The sequence below is a fragment of the Temnothorax nylanderi genome, unplaced genomic scaffold (genome assembly GCF_030848795.1).
Source record: "Temnothorax nylanderi isolate EJ_2023f unplaced genomic scaffold, tnyl_v1.0 TNYL_tig0001_pilon, whole genome shotgun sequence".
NCBI classification, from domain to species: Eukaryota; Metazoa; Arthropoda; class Insecta; order Hymenoptera; family Formicidae; genus Temnothorax; species Temnothorax nylanderi.
Window position 1 is genome coordinate 319,736 of NW_027249063.1, and position 20,220 is coordinate 339,955.

Sequence of the window (20,220 nt, forward strand, 5' to 3'; positions counted from 1 at the left end):
AATGTTATATCAATATATAATTAATAGTAAAATTTAGATCTTTAGAGAGTATATCATGACAAAATATCAAAACTTATTTTTGTTTTAACGAGAATTATAATTTGATTAATTCCTTGCGTTATGATTGTGTTGAGCATACGGTTCATATTTCACATAAAGATTTATGACAAATAACAAAACTGACATATGATTGTTAGAGAGAGAGAGAGAGAGAGAGAGAGAGAGAGAGAGAGAGAGAGAGAGAGAGAGAGGGGGGGGGAGAGAAAAAAAAGTATGATAATAATATAAGATATTTTAAGAATTTATATCCTTTTTAATGTTCGATTTACAATAACAACTTTTTAAAAGTGCTACATTATACTTTTTACGCGAGTGGCGAACTAATTATTCCATTATGAGCTACGTTTACTTTTATTCCAACTTCGATCTGAGGAATAGATATCGCTTCGCTGAAATTGCTCAGTCTCCTTTATTTCGCTTATCATCTGCATTAGAGACGAAATAATTACTATAATTCCACGGCGCGCTAGCACGTACTCGATCAATTTACCCATAATGCCCACGGCGCACTGTCTGCAATAATTGTGACGTCTATCCAGACTGGTTTTCACGGGCACTTGATTAGCGTTTACTAAAGGGAGAAGAGCAAAGGGAACGAATAATTAAGCGCCACGATATCATTCCGCGCCCCTATACACAGCGCCGGCGAAATTTATGCAGCAGCGCGCTACCTCCGTATAGAAACTCGTCTTTGCGCCGATGCGATTGCTTGCATATAAAGGCGCGGTAATTGCCACTGTAAGAAGCCGCATAAATTTATCGCTACCGCTATCAATTTAAATAGTGTACAATTAAATAGGCCGGAGGCGTGCATTAAAATCTGCGGTGCAAGTAAATGCATCTTTCCAGCGTTAAATCATAAGTAATAAAATTAACATTAGAAAATACGCGACGAAACGAACGAACGTACGTGACGAAACTCGGATATAAGCGGCTGCGCTTTGACGCTTGTCTTTTGCCCTAGATATATATCGAAATCTATATGTCGCTATATTGCGAAACAGATTTAATTTCCGTACGTATCTCGCGCGCAAATTCTCACAAGCAGCTTGAAAGCTTTTCCCGATCCCACTGAAGTTCACGCTCGGTCGGTGGTACAACCTCAATCGTCGCCCATATATACACACACACACACACACACACACACACACACACACACACACACACACACACACACACACGGGTCTACATGTCGCCACGGCGAAACCAACGCACCACACAACGTTTTCGTCATTAGGGAGTCTTTGCGATATCGTGTTTCGGTTACGGTAAACAGTACAGTACCACGTGTAGTACAAAATCAACTGTAAATTGCCGCGACAGTTCCGTCCGGATTTGTATCAACATTGAACATGCACACAAACTCCGTGTTTACCGTATCCGAAGTACGGTATATCCGCGAAAAGTCCGCATTTCCTGCGAGCGTACGCACGAGTCGGCGGCTACGGCGACGGCGACGGCGACGGCGACAACGCGCGAACGAAACGCGCGCGGCCCGATGCCGCATCTCCTTGGGTCCCACGCGACTTCCCGAGAGCGGAAGAGAGAGAGAAACTCTTATTTACGCTCGCTGCGCTGCGACGTTGAAAACGAAATCCCGTTGATATAACATTCGAGCTCCCTCCGTAAGCCGTAAGCCGTGGGAGTACGGTAAGGTGTTCGTCGTGCCCTTCTAAGCTGCCTTAAAAGCACCGCGGCATTACGCCTTCCTTCCGTTCTCCGGGGGCTCGGGGCAAATGTATCGGTCCCGCGTGAAAAGAGGCCACGTTCTCTCTCTTACTCTCTCGCCTATCTCTCGATTCTTCCCTCTCGCTATCTGTCTCTTTCTCCACTTCTCTATCTCCCTTTCTCTCTCTTTACCTCTTTCCCTCTACCGCGAGAGACGCGAAATTTAATATCGTAGGCGTCGGGGAGAGCGTTGACAAGGCGGCGATGAAGGTCCGAAAGTCAGCGCCGCGATATCGAGCGGCTGCTGTTCCAAGCCAAAGCGGCTATAGAGAGAAGAGGTGGCCTTAAAAGCCGCGCGCATCGTCGGGCACAAGCCGGGGAATATTTCGCTTACGCCAGTCAAACGGCACGACGCCTCTGAAATAACTTCTACGAGGCTAATTACCGTGTCGGCTGAAACGCGCCGTCATAAACAAATTTTTGTAATGTCCGCGCGCGCGCGCTTTTCATCCTCCTTAGCCCTTTTTCTGCCGCTCGCTCGCGCTCGATGGTTCAGGTTCAGGCAATCTCGTGTCTGGCGCGCGGATAAAGGACGAATCTGCTTTGCACACGGCGCATAGAGCAAATTTACTTTGCGCGCGACCGGCTCGAGGAAATTTGAGAAGCACCTTGGATGCCGGATAACGGGCGTGAGAGAGAAGGAAGGCGATAGATATATATGTATACATGTACATAGGTATAGCAAGGAGGTAGCTCGATTTTTGCGGAAAATACACAGCGCTCCTGTTATGCTAACCATGGGCGTCGCTTCCGTGAATCGCCGACAGACTGCCGGCGGTCTATTTAGAAAAATAAAGACAAAATAGCGCGGGAACAGAAAGAAAGAAAAATAGATAGATAGGCAAGTAGATAGATAGAGAGATAGGGAAGAGGAGAAAGAAGAAAGAGAGAGAGAGAGAGAGAGAGAACGCTTGAACGTGTACCATCCTTTAAAATTTGTAAAAAATATCAAATTCTAAGTACAGCGTACGTGAACAATTCTTTCGTTATTTTGCTAAAATGTCCGATCGTTCTTTATCACAGATATGCCACTGTTTCCTCGTGTTACCTACAGATTAAAATAGAGAATCCTCTCCGTAAACTGCGATCTGTTTCGTCTCGAGGTGCAAATATTTATCCACCAATTCCGAATGAAATTCACGCGCGGTTAACTTTATTCCCGGGCATGCAGAAATCTCGCATGAATCTCGCGCATCCGCAAGTTTTCGTTAAGCTCAAGAGGCACGTCCGGGGAAGCAATCATTACCGTTGGATTTCTCTCTGCGCAAATTATGATGAGTTCCCTTCATATCGGCAACTGTAATTTGTGGCCGTGATTTCACGATCTTCCTTTTACTCTCGTTTTTTCGATGCCTCTTCTTCGTCCGCCGGCAAATTGTGCTTCCGTCTTTCTCTCTCCCTCCAAGGGAGAGGAGATAGGAACCCCTCAAAGCCGCTTTGCGCGTCGCATTTCGGCACGTAATAACTCAACGAAATCTCGTGGCCGGGTTCTCTCTCGCGTTCCTTACACTAGCATTATGGCCCGGTCGACCGCCGCGCCGCGACTTTTGAATTAGCGACGCGCGGAGGGGCCCCCTCATGCTCGCACGCAATCGACTCGCCATGCAAATCACTGATTTTGAATCATGCAAGCGTGATTTACGATCACAGCCGGTTGTTACACCGGCCGCAACGTGTCCCGCCGAAACGTGTTCGTAACAGATGTTACATGCGGCCATAAGTAAAACGCAAGGACCCCGTGACGTTAATAAAGGATAAATATGCGATAATAGATACGAAAAGTGGGAATAAGCGCAGTAGTGATAAAAATTGTGACTTAAAATCTCTCTTGTACGATAGCGCGCTCGTATTTGGCACGTATAGACTTCTTTTTGAACAAGCGAACCCTAAAGAAACATTTCAGCGACTTCTTCGTGACGAACAAGAATCCTAAACGGATTTCAGAGACAAGTTAAAGCGTCTTAACCGCAAACCGGTCTGACCCTAACGTAAGCCGCAAAGAAAGATCACGAAATAGATTCGCCAGACATTTTAATATGGCAATTTTACGGCCATTCGAAATAATTGTTGCCGAGATATCCTCCTTGATTGAAATTCAGAAGTGGTTCTTTCTTCTTTTAACTCATGGGTCGATGAAGATGATTTTCTGGCAACTCTCTTCTCCATCAAAAAGAAACTTGGACTGTATTTATGATACAGCTATTGTAAGTGTAAAAATATGATACGATCGTCGTGAAAACTTGTTAAAAACTGTACTTTCAGCACACATGCGTGACAACTCGCTTTCATCCGCTTTTCCTGTAAGCGAACGCTTATCGATTTTGCGCAGGATCGCATTGCCGAAAGCCCAGGAGCGACACGAAGCTCCTAAAATTAGCCATGAGCGGCCGATTCATCCTGGCCTCGGCCTCGATTCGCCATATAGATGCCTCGTTAAAAGTCATCGGGGGGCGCTTTTACGTCGACGGACGGGCGGACGAGCGGACGCAGGATGAGTATAACGCGAAGAGATATCGCGTGCGAGGAAACGCGCGAGCCTCATGAGAATAAAGTCGAGCGGTGGCGGGCGGACTATTAAGCCGCGCCGACCGAAATGCAAAACGGGCATGACGACGGACGCGCGCGGTGGACAACGAGGCCGATAGCACGTCCATTGCGGAGCCGATCGAACCGCATGCGACTATGTTCCCACGAGCTCACCCCTGTGAGCTCTCGTTCCCCGATCCGCGTGTGCAATGTGCATACGCGGTTGCGGTCGCGTCGCACCGCATCGCGCCGCGCTAACGTTACGCCACACGTGTCGCGAATCCCTCGATAATAAGGAAATCGGTAGGCGGGCGGGCGGACGGACGGACGGGCAGACGGGCGGACAGGCCGGGACCAGAAGCCTCTCTGGTTGGAATTTCGGACGCGTATTCCGATGCCGTCGCCACGAGGGACTCTTTACGGGCGGGGGGGATTCACCTCTCTCTGTATGTGGATCGAGGGACGCGCGACGCGACGTGCTGATCCTCGCTTCCGCAGTGAAACGGACGAGACGCCCGCGCCGCACCGCCGCGTCTCGATAGGCAGGGAAACGCTTGATATTTTTCGTCAATATTTGCCGTCTTCCACCGGCGAGGCGGAAATCTTGGGAATTTGAATAATTGGCGGGACGCGACGTAGGCAACATCGCGGTCCGCTGATTCGGAAGTCGGACGAAGCCTGCGGCATCAGCTGAATAGCGACGACGCGACGGAAGGCTACGGTGCTACGTCGGGAGACTGCATTGGTAAAACTCCGGCGTGCCACGAAGAAACGTGGAAATCAAAACAATTGGCGTGTCACGTCGCCAATATTTCAATAGCGATTTCTACGGGCAAACTTGACCGTACTTCGCTTGTTTAGTTCGCCTCGGTCAAGCTGAATTATTATCAGGACGAGTGCCATAAAACGAATGCAGAAACTGCAATAAATACCAATTTAAAAAAGGGACGCATTATTCGATTATTGACGGAATTGTTAGAGAAAATATGTTGTTATTTATAATGATATATGTATATTATTAAATTATTTTAAACTGCAAAATTATATTTTTTATAAAAACTCTGAGTTACTGTATGAGTATAAATACACATAAGTATATAGATATGAAGTTACTCGGACTTATATCAGCACCTGATAATTTCTTTATACAATTTCTGCGATGTAATTAACCAGTAACAATGAAACAAATATTATATCTGGTATAATTGATACTTATAGAAGAATTTTATAATATTTTGTATAATAAGATTTTGTGCATTAAAAACTGAAAATTTTACACTAAAATTATGTATCAAATAAAACTTGTTATTAAGGTAGTTCGATGATGAAACATCTTTTGCCAAAAGTGATAGGTTTTATTTTTTATATCCAAAGAAGGAACTCTCCTGAATCGATTAAGCCCAGAAAAAAGATAATTCACCGTCCCGTTCTCAAGATATTAAATTTCAAAATTAAGTGGTTTTAATGATTTTAACATTGGTCTAATAGGAAAAGAGGTATAGTTTGCTATGAATAACACGAGTTTGCGAAAAATCTTTTGCCAAAAATGTCCGAATAATATATATCGATGGAAAGAGGACACTGTGAGAAAGCCTATAGTTGAAGGTGAACACCATCCACCGTACAGTTTTTTTTAAATTAATAATTAAAGTTGAAAACTAGTCAAGCGACGCGTTAACACACACTTTATTTTAATCTATTTCAGGCAAAATATTATTCTACAACGTAAAAATTACTTACTAATGGTCTTTTTACGTCGTTACGAAGCTTTGCGATGCGTTATTCTATTTTTTTATAATCATATAAATAAAAAAATCATAAACATTGTTTTGACTTCGGCCATTCATCATCGAACTACCTTAAATCAGTTGTTGCTTTGTTTTTTCCTAAGTTTATAAAAAACTTCTATTTAAAATTCGTCGTTGTGATTAGTGTTTCTAAAATTAATGAGCTCATTATTTAATTAAAGACGTGGTACGTGAAAATACGCTACCGCCGTCGATTTCGAATAAAATAACTGCAGTCTGTATTTAACGCTACTAACTGTACGTTAATCTATATATATCGCCGCAGATAATGCAATTAGTTGGAATGGACTTCGCCCGCTGTTAAAGTACTTAACGCGCAATGCGTTTCAAGCAGACCCCTGTAAATGTTTGAAACAAAAATCGGCTAAAAACAAATTCGATTTATTCGCGACAGAACCGAAAAATATTACATCTATCTACACACGGAGAAACAATCAGTTTGAAATGTACTTCTCAAACTGATAACTGCCGTGATTAATCCATCCTCGGTCTCGGCCCTGTAAATTCTTGTCGAGCAATCGCAACGATAATATATTGATCGGCGATCTAACCGGGTGCTGGCTTCGTGGAATAGAATTAAGATGCCTGCCGATTAAATCCGTGCCCAGCCTCCGTGCGCGGCACAGGCGACTAAACCGGTTTATTACAATATCCACTTTAATGGACACGCCGGAGAGAAAGCGCGGCTCCCGTATCACGTTACATTCACAGCATTCGCTGCGTTTTATCGAAAGGGGAAGACAATGACGCGCGGGACAAAAAGCGCGTGCCACGAAGGTCCAAAACTCCAAAACATCGAAACGACGACGACGACGACGATAATGAAACGGCCTTCGCAAGCTTCTTCAACCGTAATGTCGACGGCATAAATTCAGATGTTTGCGGATTATATGGCCCCCGACTTACGGGGCTGCCCTGTCTCTCCCTGTCTCTCCCTCTAGCCGCATGAAAGGAGGGAAGGGGATACGCCTATTATCTGTACAAGCGGGCTATTTATATACCTCGTCTGTGAAAAAAAAAGATGGCAATAATGGAGATAATGGCCTGACTTACGGTCGGCGGGGCTATGAAGTTGTCGTACTTTGATACACGAGCGAGAGGACCGTCTTATCGGTGCGCGCCACATCCCCGCGCGTTTCGCCGTTCGCGAATCGGTCTCGAATGCCTCGCACGCGGCGCGCCGTCATAGCCTCGAATCGCGATAGCGTACACACGCCCGCGCCGCTGATTTCTTCGGCTAGTTTCGGGGAAAGAAGAAGGTGAAAAATGGCCGCGCGCGTGGAAGAGCGCGCGCCACGGAATCGCACCGGTCTCGCGTCGGCTCGTATCGCGTCGCTTCTTACCGTCGTCCATGTCGGAGAGTAGCTTAAAGTGCACCAAGCGCGCCGGAATTCGTGCTTTTTCTTGTATCCGGATTCCCTGTGACGCGAGCGCGAAGAATTATTGTTACGAGCAAGAAACGGGAATGAACATAGAGACGTTACTTCGACTTTTAACTTCCGCAGACACCGGGCGTAGAGAAAATAGAGTGCAACTACAATTGTGTGTTGCTTTCATTTTTCAGGATAATTTGTTCTGCTCGTCGCTGCTTTAGAAACAATATATTGCGTAAGGGATAAAAATAGCCTCACGGCAATGTAAAATTAAAATTATTCCCCATCTCAAAAAAATGTAAAATAAATGTAGTATAAACTGTAGCTGCAAAATTACTTGTTTTTTTATTGATATGTAAGCAATACCGATGCTCGTACCAATATCTATGTGAGTTGCGTTAAAATAATCAAACGATATTGTTTCACAAGTGATAACCATATAATACGACATTGCGTCTAACTTTAACAACTCTATAATAAGATATTAACATATATATTCCAATTTCCATATCGCTGTTTAATTCAGATATTGCTTCTGTATGACTTGCAAATAAATAATGGCGAATTGCAAAATCACTAAATATGCATATTAATCAAATAATCTCTCTGATGTATCATTCGCGGCGATTTCAGGTCACCTTGTGATTATAGCCTTATTGCGCATGCATAGCGTATAACTATGCGAGGCTTTGCGAGGGCAAACACCGCGACAGATCTGCGCGCGAGAGACGGAATATTATCATTAACCCGACGGACAGTGTGAATGATTGAACCACGTACGCTGGCAGAACTTGATGATGAGTTCCTGACGCGGCGAGTGGCGTCGAGTATGATGAATATTCTTCCCGGATGATAGCTCGATGGGAAATGAAACGGATCGGTGACACGCGAGCGTGAAATTATAGATGTGCGCGCATCAAGTATTCCGGCGACCAAAGGTGCATTTATACTGTACCGAACACGGGCGATCGGGCACGAGCAAACGAATGCCAGCCGCTGTAATGGGAACGGTCATCAAGAGCGAACGAACTCGACCATTCATGCCCGAAATCGGCATTTTGAAACTGTGTATTCGAGAGCCGAATGAATCTCTCCGAACATAAATCTACACGTCGAATTTCAATGAGGATTGAATGGCGCTCCCAACTATAGCTTTCAACACATAGGTACTTAATTATAATTACTGCAATTACTAGATTGTTATTACATGAAATGTTATTATCGTTATTACTATAATTGCTTTCTTTTAACAGCATCGGTAAATTTTTGCGCTTACTTATTATACCAATATGAAACGTGCAAAATTTACGTTACGGTATTCTACTTTTTCAAGAAAGTTATAAGAATTGTAAGAAATAGCACGTAAAAAATTTTTAAACCGCAATACGCGAGATGAAAGAATAAAATAAAATAAATTGCGACAGGTGCATCGTGGACCTGCGTCATCTGCATGGTGTATACGCGCTTACAGTGCAAGTGGCATAAACAAAACACAAATAAAGCACGATACTCGCGTAGTGTGAACGAATCGTAACAACTACAATCGAAACATCGTCTCGCATTTACGATCGGCATACCGATCGGTCGCCGCATAATCTCATGGAGGGACGAAGGTAGTACGCAGAGTTTGCGGCTGTAGAAAAACAAAGGTGGGGCGGCAAGATATTCTGGTCACTCGACGAAGCAGGGGACTACCACAATGAATTTGAAGCATCGTGGAGCGCGCGCGCTCGCGTTTGTGAGAGAAACGCTTTTTGAGATAACCTACAGATTTGTTTCATCCAGGCCCGACGAAACTATAAATAATATAGAGCGAGTTCCCAGTCGTCGCGAGCCCGCGAATTCTTCATTTTTTTATTCATTCCGGGTACATAACTAAATAAAAGCTACCGCCATCCGAAAGACATTGATGGATGTTAATGCACATTTGCGAAATCAAATCCTCTCTGAAATATGTATATTCCAATGTTACCTGCGAATCAGAGTATTTACATTTGAAAAACACGACGGCAAATTACGAAGAATTAAATTAGCCCTATTAAAAGATAAAACAAATGGCATCAGGTGCAATGACTGCAAATTGTAAAAAAAACATTTTTTAGGTAATAAATGTTTTTGGTAATAGCAAAAAGTTCTTTAACTAGTCTGAAACTTAATTGAAACCTATTCTCCTAATTGAAACGTCGAGGCATAATTAATTAGGTTTTGAGTTAAAAATGACGGGCTCTCCACGAACTACATAAATTCTCCCTATTCCTTCTAAACTATGACTACACAACAATATTTTATATCGTTCATTTAAAGTTCAAATAAAAAATATTCAAGTAGATTACTTTTCTTAAGAGAGAGAGAGAGAGAATTTTAACTAAATTTTTAATAAATTTAAAACTCAAGCCAAAACACGTTTATTTGCTTTCTCCTCATGTATCCAAGTCGTATTTTCGTCTATTTATTTCGTCTCGTTTATTTGCCTCTGTCTAGTTGAAGACAAAAATATCCATCTATTTAAAGAAAAAAGTTTCCCGATAGTAGATCAATATGAGACCACCATTCAACTTCGCGAGCTCAGCGCGCTTTTACTACTTGTTGCGATAATATCAAAGCAAAATAATAAATAGCATAGACATGGAATTGGAGATACAAAATTATAAATTAAAAAAAAATATCGGATTAGATTAATTTTTTCCATTATTGACTAAAAATAGGAAAATAAATATCAGAGTTATATAATATAATAATAAAGTACATATCTTTGAAATATATAAGTATAACTCAGATATTTGCCATATTCTGCTAAATGCTGCAATTTTCCCACAGCACTGTCTCTCAGACCTGTATCTGTCCATCTCTTTCTCTCGCAGGTGCTTAAAAATAACAATGCTCTCAAGATGCAATGTCTCGAGACGTAGAAACAACAGCGGGCGAGTTCTCTGCTCCGATGTTCGCGAACGCCCGTGGAATATACGAACGGACCCGGCACGATCACGGCCGAGACCTTTTGTTTGTATCGGCAAAGGATAAATATATCCCTCGGGATAGCACAGGCGGATACATACACTTACTCAGGTCGAAAATGGCTGGATCCGCGTGCCATTGCCAACGATCTGTTCCACGAGAGTTCTGCGATATCACGCGTGCAACGTGCGTCCAATCGTATCCGTCGCGGATTCGATATACACGCCCGAGAAGAACACGCTACTCTACCTCGATCGAACCTCTGTAAATTAACCGCAAACGTCGGACGGTCGTAAATAAAGCAGCAGCGGTCGCCGAAAAAACCGGTCCTTACTTTCGACGGCCAATTCGCGGAATCATAAATAAAGATAATCTTAGATTTTATTTTTGTTCTCTTCCGGAGTGCAATTATATTTAAGATATACTACAATGGCAAGAATGGAAATGGGCACACTTTGCATAAATCGTATCGCTGAGAAAGTCGTTAATTCTAATAGAAATTCTATCAATTTCTATCAAATTTTTAATTTTCAATATTAAAAACAAATATTTCGACTAATAAAAATGTCTTTCTCTTTTTCAACACATCATCTTTCAATGATTAAAATTAACATTTCCTTATATATTAATCATATCTTTTCCATTATAAAATTTTTTATATAACTCAATAAAATCTTTGTCCTTATTCATTAATCTCCGTATTATAATAGAATATCTGTTTATATAATTGTCATTAGTTAGTTTCATAAAATATAACTTTACAGTCATATACATGTAAAATGATTAGCATTGATATTTCCGGTTATTGGAAATATCCTGTTATCGCTAGAGTTAACACGAAGAATGCTTTCAGGCCAGACTGATGGAGAAACGCAGCAGCATAATGAAGTAAAGGAGTACAGGTATAGATATAGAGCACAACGCATTGCATATTTAATGACTATCGTAGTACTAACAAGTTACAAGAAGCCTTAGATATGCAAATTCAAAAGTCCCGAATGGATTTCCTATATCATCATCAAGAGCGTTAACATGACGGCGAAACTTCATGTATCACGGGGACAAATTATGAAATGGGAAAATAGCTATCAAGATTGTAATTCGTTCGCGTAAATATCACCGGATCACCGGATATAACCTGACTTAAAATATATCTATGCAATTTCTGCGCTGCAGCGCGCGACCTCTCCGTCGCGTCGGAACGAATTCCGCAGAGAGGGACCGACGCGGACAATACCCAACTATTGGTCCCATTCCGCGGAAGTAGATCCAATTTTTGCCCGCAATTTCGGAATCGGATAAAACACCGATATTCGAGGCACGCCGCATTATTGTCTATCCCGTTTCGGGCTCTCATCCTCATCGACATCCAAGAGGCGCATTTGGCAAGCGCCGTTGTAGAAAACGAGTCTCGCGCGCGCGACTGAAAATCCCCGTTGACGCCAGTCCGCGTCCGCGTCCGCCAGGTAACGCGTATCCGCACGGTTATTCGAATCCCTCATGAATAATACAGGCCCCGCGAGCGCGCCAATCGTATCTGCAATTACTATCGAACGAATCGATTAACGTCCCCACCGGTGATGCATCGCGGAATGGCCGTTGATTACGGCCTTTTACGGCGTGTTTACGAACTGTACTTGACTCAGCCGGGTGGAATATGGTCGCGTGATCGCCCGATACGACTACGACGTACAACGTAACACACGATGACTCGCCGGTTCCCCGACCGTCCACCTAGACCGGTGATCAGCGCGACGATGTCGTCGCGGGTAGACGCCCCTGGAATATACGTGGAGGGCGTCGTTACACCACCACCCCGCCGCGCCGCCACGGCGAAATTGCGGTCGAGAACGGTCGGGGTGAACGGTCGCGATAGAGCTCTCCTTAAAAGCGTGCCACGGCATCCGGTTATCCAAAGCGTTCTTGAGATATTCGCTTCAAGCACCTATGTATATTGTAACTTATTACAACGATGGGGAATACACAAGATCGGAACGTCATACCGAAGATAGGTATTGACGAGGAACTAACTATCTGAACGTCAAATAGTTATAATAATTAAAAATGAAGCAATGATAACAAAAATTGAGAAATTTTATAATTCGGCACTCGCTAATTCTCATAATGCTATATATATTACTTTGTATTATTCCCAGCATTTTAGATGCAAGATATGCATTTCTCTCCATTGAAAAGCTCCGTATATTATCGTAAATCTGTGCGTAGATATTGTCTGATATAATGATCATAATGATGAAGCAATCTATTCATCGATTATTCTATCTAAGTACGTAATATCCTTTAAAAAGCGGACTATCTTCATCGAGGAGCCTCGTAAATGTTCAACCACGTTACCGAAGCGGAAATATAAAAGAGAATTAATCGAGTCGGGCGGCGCCACTAATAGTTGTTTATGAAGCGGAGGCCGCCTTCAATTTAAGTTTCAAGAAAGTTCCCCTCTTGCGCGCGTATCCAAGGTCGCTACAATTCTTAAAGGCAGTTACTTCGGAAGGAGATAGATGGATGTTTCCAATGGCTCTCCCTGCATCCTCCGATATTTATAAAATCAATACGTTTACACTAGAGTTGCAACGAATATTAGGCAACTATTCGGTATTCTGCCTATTCGGCAACATTTTTACTATTCGGCCGAACACCGAATATTAGTCTACTATTCGGCCGAATACCAATTAATGTAAAATTGGCAGGAAATAGCTAATAGACTGTTGCCACCTCAGCCGCGGATGCGTTTTAACATGCATGAGTATCTAATTTATTTACTTATATATCTAATAAAATTAAATTAAACACATTTACATAATGTATTTATTTAGTACACGCTAATAGTGTGTTTTAATCATTATAATTAAAATTAAGAAGCGGCAAATTGTGATGCAAAAAAAGTGAAAAAGGTTTTTCTGCATTGGAAAGAAGGCAGTCTATTTCTTTTTTCTTCATACATATTACCTGCTTCTGAGAAAAATCATTCTGAATAAACACTGCACTCAGAAAAAAGTGTAGCATCAGATAGTACAATTGTGGAGATCTCTTCTACAAATAATAGTACAAATAGGGACAGGGATAAATTGTAGTAAATGAGTCTAAAAAATTGTTCTAAAAAATTATTCTCAGATTGTCTGAAATCAATTGACAAACTGTTTAAGACTGTAACATATTATAATATTAATTCGCGTGTTTGTTTCACAGAATCACAGTTTTTGTGTTTGCATGTGACAAAATAAATTTGCTACAAAATTGTAGTTAATCGGTGTATTTCATATTTTCTATTACATTACAATTTAAAGTTACTTATCTGACAAAATAAGGTCTACAATATTGTGTTAACTTTTTCCGAGAGATTTTTCTCAGTGTGCTCCCCGGGGCAGAGCGATAAATCGCAGCAAACTTTGCTAAATAACGGAATAGATTTTTATTTACTATCTACCATATGTATATTTAAACTAATAAACTCCGATCGAGTTTATACCAACAAACTGACTACTTTTATAAGAGAATAAAACACCTAATTATTTATAATACAAAAACGCGAAGGAGATTTAAACTTTTAACTTTCGCAGCCTTGAATACTTTTCACGTAAATTGAAAATTTTTAAATTTTCACCGCAAATAATATAACTTTATATAACTTCCCTCTACAAAGCCGATACACCATCAAAGTGTACATAATTTCTATATAAAGGGTGCAAGTCTTCCTGCATAGCAAGCAACAAATTTCCGATGTATGCCGTCGTAAAAATGCAAAGTAGCGCGGTTATATTTACTCGTTTACAAAGATGTTCGTTTCTCGGCAAAATCGGAAGGATTAAATTACATTAAATGCTCTTCAGGTGGTCGAAGCCAACGCATGAAATTCGATCGACTATCATACTTCTGCAGGTTCGAGCGGTTTTTTCCGCAGATAGATAGGTAATCGTCCACGTCAGGTCGATCCACGGTCAGACGCAACACCCTAAAATTACCCCGCGAGCAACACGACCTGCCCCATGCCGGATGCTGTCATTCGATCGGCCGCTTCGACGGATAATGCCCCGATGGATTTAACCGCTCGTGTTTCTAGCAGGTCTTTCGCAGCGGTGCGCAACACAAGGCCCCCGCGGGCCGTAAGGACCCATCGATATTTCACCTGATAACATGCCCGCCTTCTAATTTTCGCCTTAATTTAAATTTGCGATTGCAAAATTATATGCAGTTGGTCACTTTAATATAGTATCCTGATATATTATACGAAATACAATATATATATATATATAAAATAAAAATATGTGTGATATCCACCAAAAAATATAACATTTTATATTTGCTCTACTTTCTACTATTATTTACGTTCTGTTGTTTTTTTTTTTAACATTACCAGAATTAAATAAAGAATCCTAATACTTTTCTCAAATCTTTCTAAAGATTTTTATTAATTTTAGACTATCCAAAAGCCATAGAGTCATACGTCGTAAATAATCTGCTTGTCGCGAAACTGTTGCAGAACAAAGATGATATTGCGAGTAATACGATTAAATTGAATTTAAACTGAATATGGCCTACTCCAATATTTGAGTTGTGCACCTCTGAGCTAGCCCAAAGCTCGCCTCGCGAGATCACGAGAGTGAATCGACGGCGAGGCCCGACGAGGAAGCTGGCCGCGATGTAAATCCACTAAGTGCAGCGCCGCTGGCCATGTCACACTCGCTTAACTCCGACAGAACGAGCACGCTCGTTAAAGCCCAGCTTTACTAAAGAGCCCTCCTTCGCATGATCGATATTTACCATCAATACCGTGATATACAATATTGGATATGCATAGATCTACACTGGATTATTAAAAATAAATAAAATAAAATAAAAACTGTAAAGAAGTAAAGACCTGATATTTTTCGACTTTACTAAGTTTTTTTATAGTATAAAAATAAAAGATTTTTTTTATGTATTTTGATTTAACATTAGAGAGGAACCTTCAACTAATCGATATTTACTATCAATGCTATATTAGTTATATGCAATATCATTGACTTTAAAATAATATACACATATATTAAAAAGGTTATTAATAGAAAGATTATTCCGCAAGAAAACAACAGCGCGAGAAAATGTTACCACTAAACGAACCATCAGGGGACACACAGTAAATCAAAATCTTATAACTTGAAAATTACTGTTTTAGTTGCATCAAGTCATCGAAATATCGATACCAAAGAGTCCATTAACGCTGAGTCGGAGAATTGTTTTCGCCGGTTGCGGCCACAAATCATTTCGCGGCGACAGTTATCGAAAAGAAATGCGCCATTTTTCTCACGGAAACCGGAATAAGGGCGCCAATTTAGACGTAAGTCGTCGACATCGATGTCCGCGTGAGTGCGGTCGAGGTGGTCGCGCTTGATAAAAATTAATGGGCCCGCAACTCCACAAAACTCAGGGCCTGCGGAGAGTGCCGCTCGTATAAGCTGCAGCAACAACGCAGAACAAACGCGATTCTCAACACACATAATGGCGTATAAAATTCAAAAGCGCGCCAAGAGAAGGCAAACAAGCCGGGACGGGAAGAGAGGCACCCTATTGAATTTATAGAAGTCATCGTTGCGCGCGGATCTTTAGAACGACGCCCTTCCCCCCATTTCTCTTTTCGCGATTCCCTCTTCTTTTTTCTTTTCCTGTCTTACACCCCTTACCCGCTCGCGGCATCTCGAGAATTCATATAAATCTGAGAAGTTCCTCTCGAGAGCCTCTCGTCGGGGAGAAGCAACGATGCATGAATAATGCAGGTGGCGTACGTGTTACCACTGTATTTTATTACCGGCCTGGCCAACGGCTATTTCTCAATTAGCGAGAATCGCTCGAGCCTCGTCCTATGCCAATTACAGCGAAAGCCAAAGGAGCTTCGGAGCCGCGCAGCTGTATACTCTTTCATTGAAGCAACGATTCAATTGGCGATTTCGCGGTTCGTTCCCATACCGCGAAAAATGAGGCGATGCGTCTCAATGCGGTGCGTTGCGGTGCGATGCGATGCGATGCGATGCGATGCGATGCGATGCGATGCGATGCGATGCGATGCGATGCGATGCGATGCGATGTGACGCATACGATGGCTCTGATCAAACGATGCCGTCGAGCGAAAAATTTGCGGGCGAAAGACTTCAAAGCGAGGTTTGGCCGACGCAGTCAAATCATTCCGGGCGGTGCAAGGCGCGCGCGAGGGGGGAAACGTCAAACGTCCAAATTTCACATGGCGCCACGTTTGTGTTACGTCCTTTCATTTGACCCCAGAACCTATTCGTTAACACACCGACCTGCCCCGTGTACACCCTATGCACGCGAAATTTTTGTTAGATTTATTGGCGCCGCGTGTTCGATTAGAATCTCTTTCAAAAGCCGCCATTTCGTCCGGCCGCTTCGTTCGAACGTGTCGGTCTCAAGCCTATGATCGAACTTTTTTAAAGTTAGGGACAATTGAAGAAATAAAATATCAAAAGAACTAAATACCCCTTACTTCCAAATATATAATAGTACCTAAATTGTAGAATGAAAAATTATGAAAAGTTGAATATCATTTCACAAATCTGAAAATTTTGAGCTTTTTATGTAATTAACGGTGTATTAAAATCTTCGTTATTTCATCAGTTTTGCATAAATGTAATTATACTCTCTATAATATATTATTATCCAAAAATAGAAAGAAGAAAGGCATAATTCCTTTTATTAAAAAAATACTGAATGGTTCGAGAATACATGTATTCTCCATTTTGCGCTCGTCCAATTTGTATCTATGAAGAGTATAGAATTGATCCTACAAAGGGACTACGAGTGCTCTTTCACGATTCTGTTAATAATTATTTAATCAATTATGATACTCTGATATCCTAAACAAATTATGTATAATTACAGCTTAAAATAATTTAGAATTTTATTTATAACTAACTCGAATTACGATATATAAATTCAGTTATATTTCTAGCCACGCATATCAGGAACATCGTACTGTTTTATTTGTGAAGGATTTCGCTGTAATAACCGCATTCAATTACAAAAATAATAATTGCGGCGCGCATTTGTACTTCGCCCGCTAATTTCCAGGGATCAAGTATCCTCGCCTGCTTAATCTTGAATTAATTACCTCGAACGGGCATTCATCGTTAGCGTACTATCGCCCACCGGCCGGCGTGCAAATAAATTTGACTTCCGACATTAAATGCGTATTGTCTGGTGCGAGCGCGGCAGGACGGTGGATATATCTGCATTTAAAACTGGAACGATCTCGAGATTGCCATGACGACGGAAGCACACCACCGGGAAGCCTTTCAACGGTGAATGTTTTGCAAGCACTTGAGAAACCAATCAGCTACCGCCGCCGCCGCCGCCGCTGCTGCTGCCGCCGCCGCCGCCGCCGCCGCCGCCGTTGCTGCCGCCGCCGTCGGTCTCTCCCTCTGCTTCGCCGTTCTGGACGGGCACCAATCTTCTGATCTCGGTTAGCAAATTTACGACACAGCCGAGTTGGTGCGTTCCTCGTTGAGCGCTGGTTTCTGCTCGCGCTAAAGTGAGCCGTACTTAATTAATCCAACATGCGCCCAGCTTCTCCAACTCTCCACCCGTTCCTTGCCCCTCCCTCTTCCGCTCTCTTCCTACCCCCGTTGTTGAACCTTCATTACAAAATTATTCATTGATTTAGGATAGTTGAGAGCAGGTACGCAGCGTTAAGAGGAACGCTGACATAAGTCAATAAAGATAATATCTTAATGTAATATTAGAGTGTTATGCTTTTCTTAATAACTCTAAAACATTCAAAAAGAATTTGATTACTAATTTATTATATCTACTAACTTTAAACTATTACACTCTAATAAATATGTATCGTTATATTTATTTACTGTATATCTAATAAATGTTTGTGAACGTTGTCAATAAAAAAGCTTACAATTAGCGAGGAAATGAATTTTTCTGTTGTCGTTCATTGTCGACTATTTTTTGTTCTTTTTTTTTATTTGTATACATACTCGCCCGCTTACTTCATTTCTCAAAATCTTGCGATTGCCTCTCTTGTTTACTTAATATATCGAACTATTGTTTATTCATTACAGCAGTATGCGAAAGCATTCGGGCAATTGATTCGCGTGCTACGGACTCGTAAACTCGCCATTAAAAAATAAATACATTCGATACACAAGAGACCAGATCTCATGAAACATGCACATTCACAGGTACATTTCTATTTTCCTACGTATCGACACGTGAAATAAAGATAAAGCACGTTCTCACGTTCAAGATATTTGTTTCACTCTTTTCAGTGCTCCAGAGAATGAGCAAACAGTTGCGTAACTATTTGAAACCGAGGCACAATTAACTATAAGAATATATAATAATAATACAATGAGGTAAAAAAAAACGCTAATAAACAATGTATTAATATACAATTCGCATATTTAAAAAATCGCTGCAAGAACAAGATAAAGTCTACATGATAGAGTCAGAAGCTTAAGCAGCTCAAACAGCTTATTGTTAGAAGTTCGAAGATCCCGCAGTTTAGAAAATTTATAAATAATTTATATTCAAGTCAGATCTTCCAAATATTTTATTATTTAGTAAGACGAGAGAAAGAAAGAATCTTATTTATATTATAGTATAGGCCACAGCAATTCAAATCTGTCACCGGGATATTTTATAAAACTTTGATAAATGTAGAATTCATAAAACCCACCGCGAAATTCTACTGGTGTTATATTTTATTTCTCAACGCTTATATATATTTCTTGCTTTAATATCTCATTGCATTTCGCTTCTCTTAACGCATTTGCCCTCGATCCACAGGCATTCGTTGAACCGGTAATCGCGCAGATTGGCGTTGATTCAATCAAAGACACGTATATATGCGGAACAATGCTTACCAGTCGAATCATACTTGCCGGAGTTGAATCTAGATTTCCGTAATTCGATTAACCAATCAGAGAGAGCCGATTGTAATAGAAGCACCACGGTGCGATAATGTTTACGAACCGCGTTTCACGCTGAAGAGAAGCGGCCTTATCGATTTCCGCAGACTCGTTCCCTTCTTATTAAGTATTCGCGATAAGCTATCGCGCTCGGCAAAATGGTTCACGGTCGCGCGCAGATTGACCTACCGATTCCCCGATCTAGCACAGCCGGCGGAAAATTGACAATATAAATTCAATTATCGTCATAACGGACTCTAAGTGGAGTAAATCGATAAGCCGGCAGCCAGGCGGCCGGGGGACGTTCGCGCGGAAAATCTTTTTATTTTCACGGTTTTATATCCGGTGCGCGCCCACGATGACGTAACCGAGGCCGTAACGATCGTTCCCTATTTCTATCCCCGTTTCTACCCCGACGAGTCTTGCGCTGGCTTTTTGAAAAAAGAGTTATAACTCGAAACATTCAGATCATGCATCAATAGCTTTTCAGCTACGGGCAAAAAGAGGATTACAATGCAATTTATTTTCCACGTACATTCAACAAAATGCAAATGCGCCGCATTCATGCAAATTTTATTATCGTATTATATGTGACTTTCGTGTACGGTTAAAACATTACGTGTACTTTATCTCATCAAAAAGTTGTCAAATAAAGCGTTATTCAAAATTCGTTTTTTAGCTAGGACGTAATGACAACTCAAAAATCATTCTTTTTGAGTTGCAATCCCATTGTATGAACTGCCGAACTGTCGGTGTTCTATTCACTTTTTTTTCTTCTCCAATACGGCAAATTAAATTCGGAAACGAATTGCCCTATTGCAATACGGATAGTGCGAGAGC

The 20,220-nt window shown here is 41.6% G+C and overlaps 1 protein-coding gene and 1 long non-coding RNA gene across 12 annotated transcripts in view; one reads left to right on the top strand and one right to left on the bottom strand.

Moving 5' to 3' along the window:
* LOC139769164 (adenosine receptor A1) overlaps positions 1–20,220 on the bottom strand; it is a 164,592-nt gene that overhangs the window by 71,231 nt on the left and 73,141 nt on the right. The gene's annotated exons all lie outside the window — the stretch shown is intronic.
* LOC139767958 (uncharacterized) overlaps positions 1–20,220 on the top strand; it is a 47,872-nt gene that overhangs the window by 16,649 nt on the left and 11,003 nt on the right. The window contains exons 2-4 of one of the 4 annotated variants that reach the window (XR_011717267.1): positions 8,129–8,661; positions 11,304–11,352; positions 15,624–18,382. This is a non-coding gene — a long non-coding RNA (uncharacterized lncRNA). Of the gene's footprint in view, positions 1–8,128; positions 8,662–8,748; positions 10,343–11,303; positions 11,353–15,623; positions 18,383–20,220 lie in introns of those variants that run through there. The other 3 variants (XR_011717271.1, XR_011717260.1, XR_011717258.1) reach the window with 3 other exon arrangements.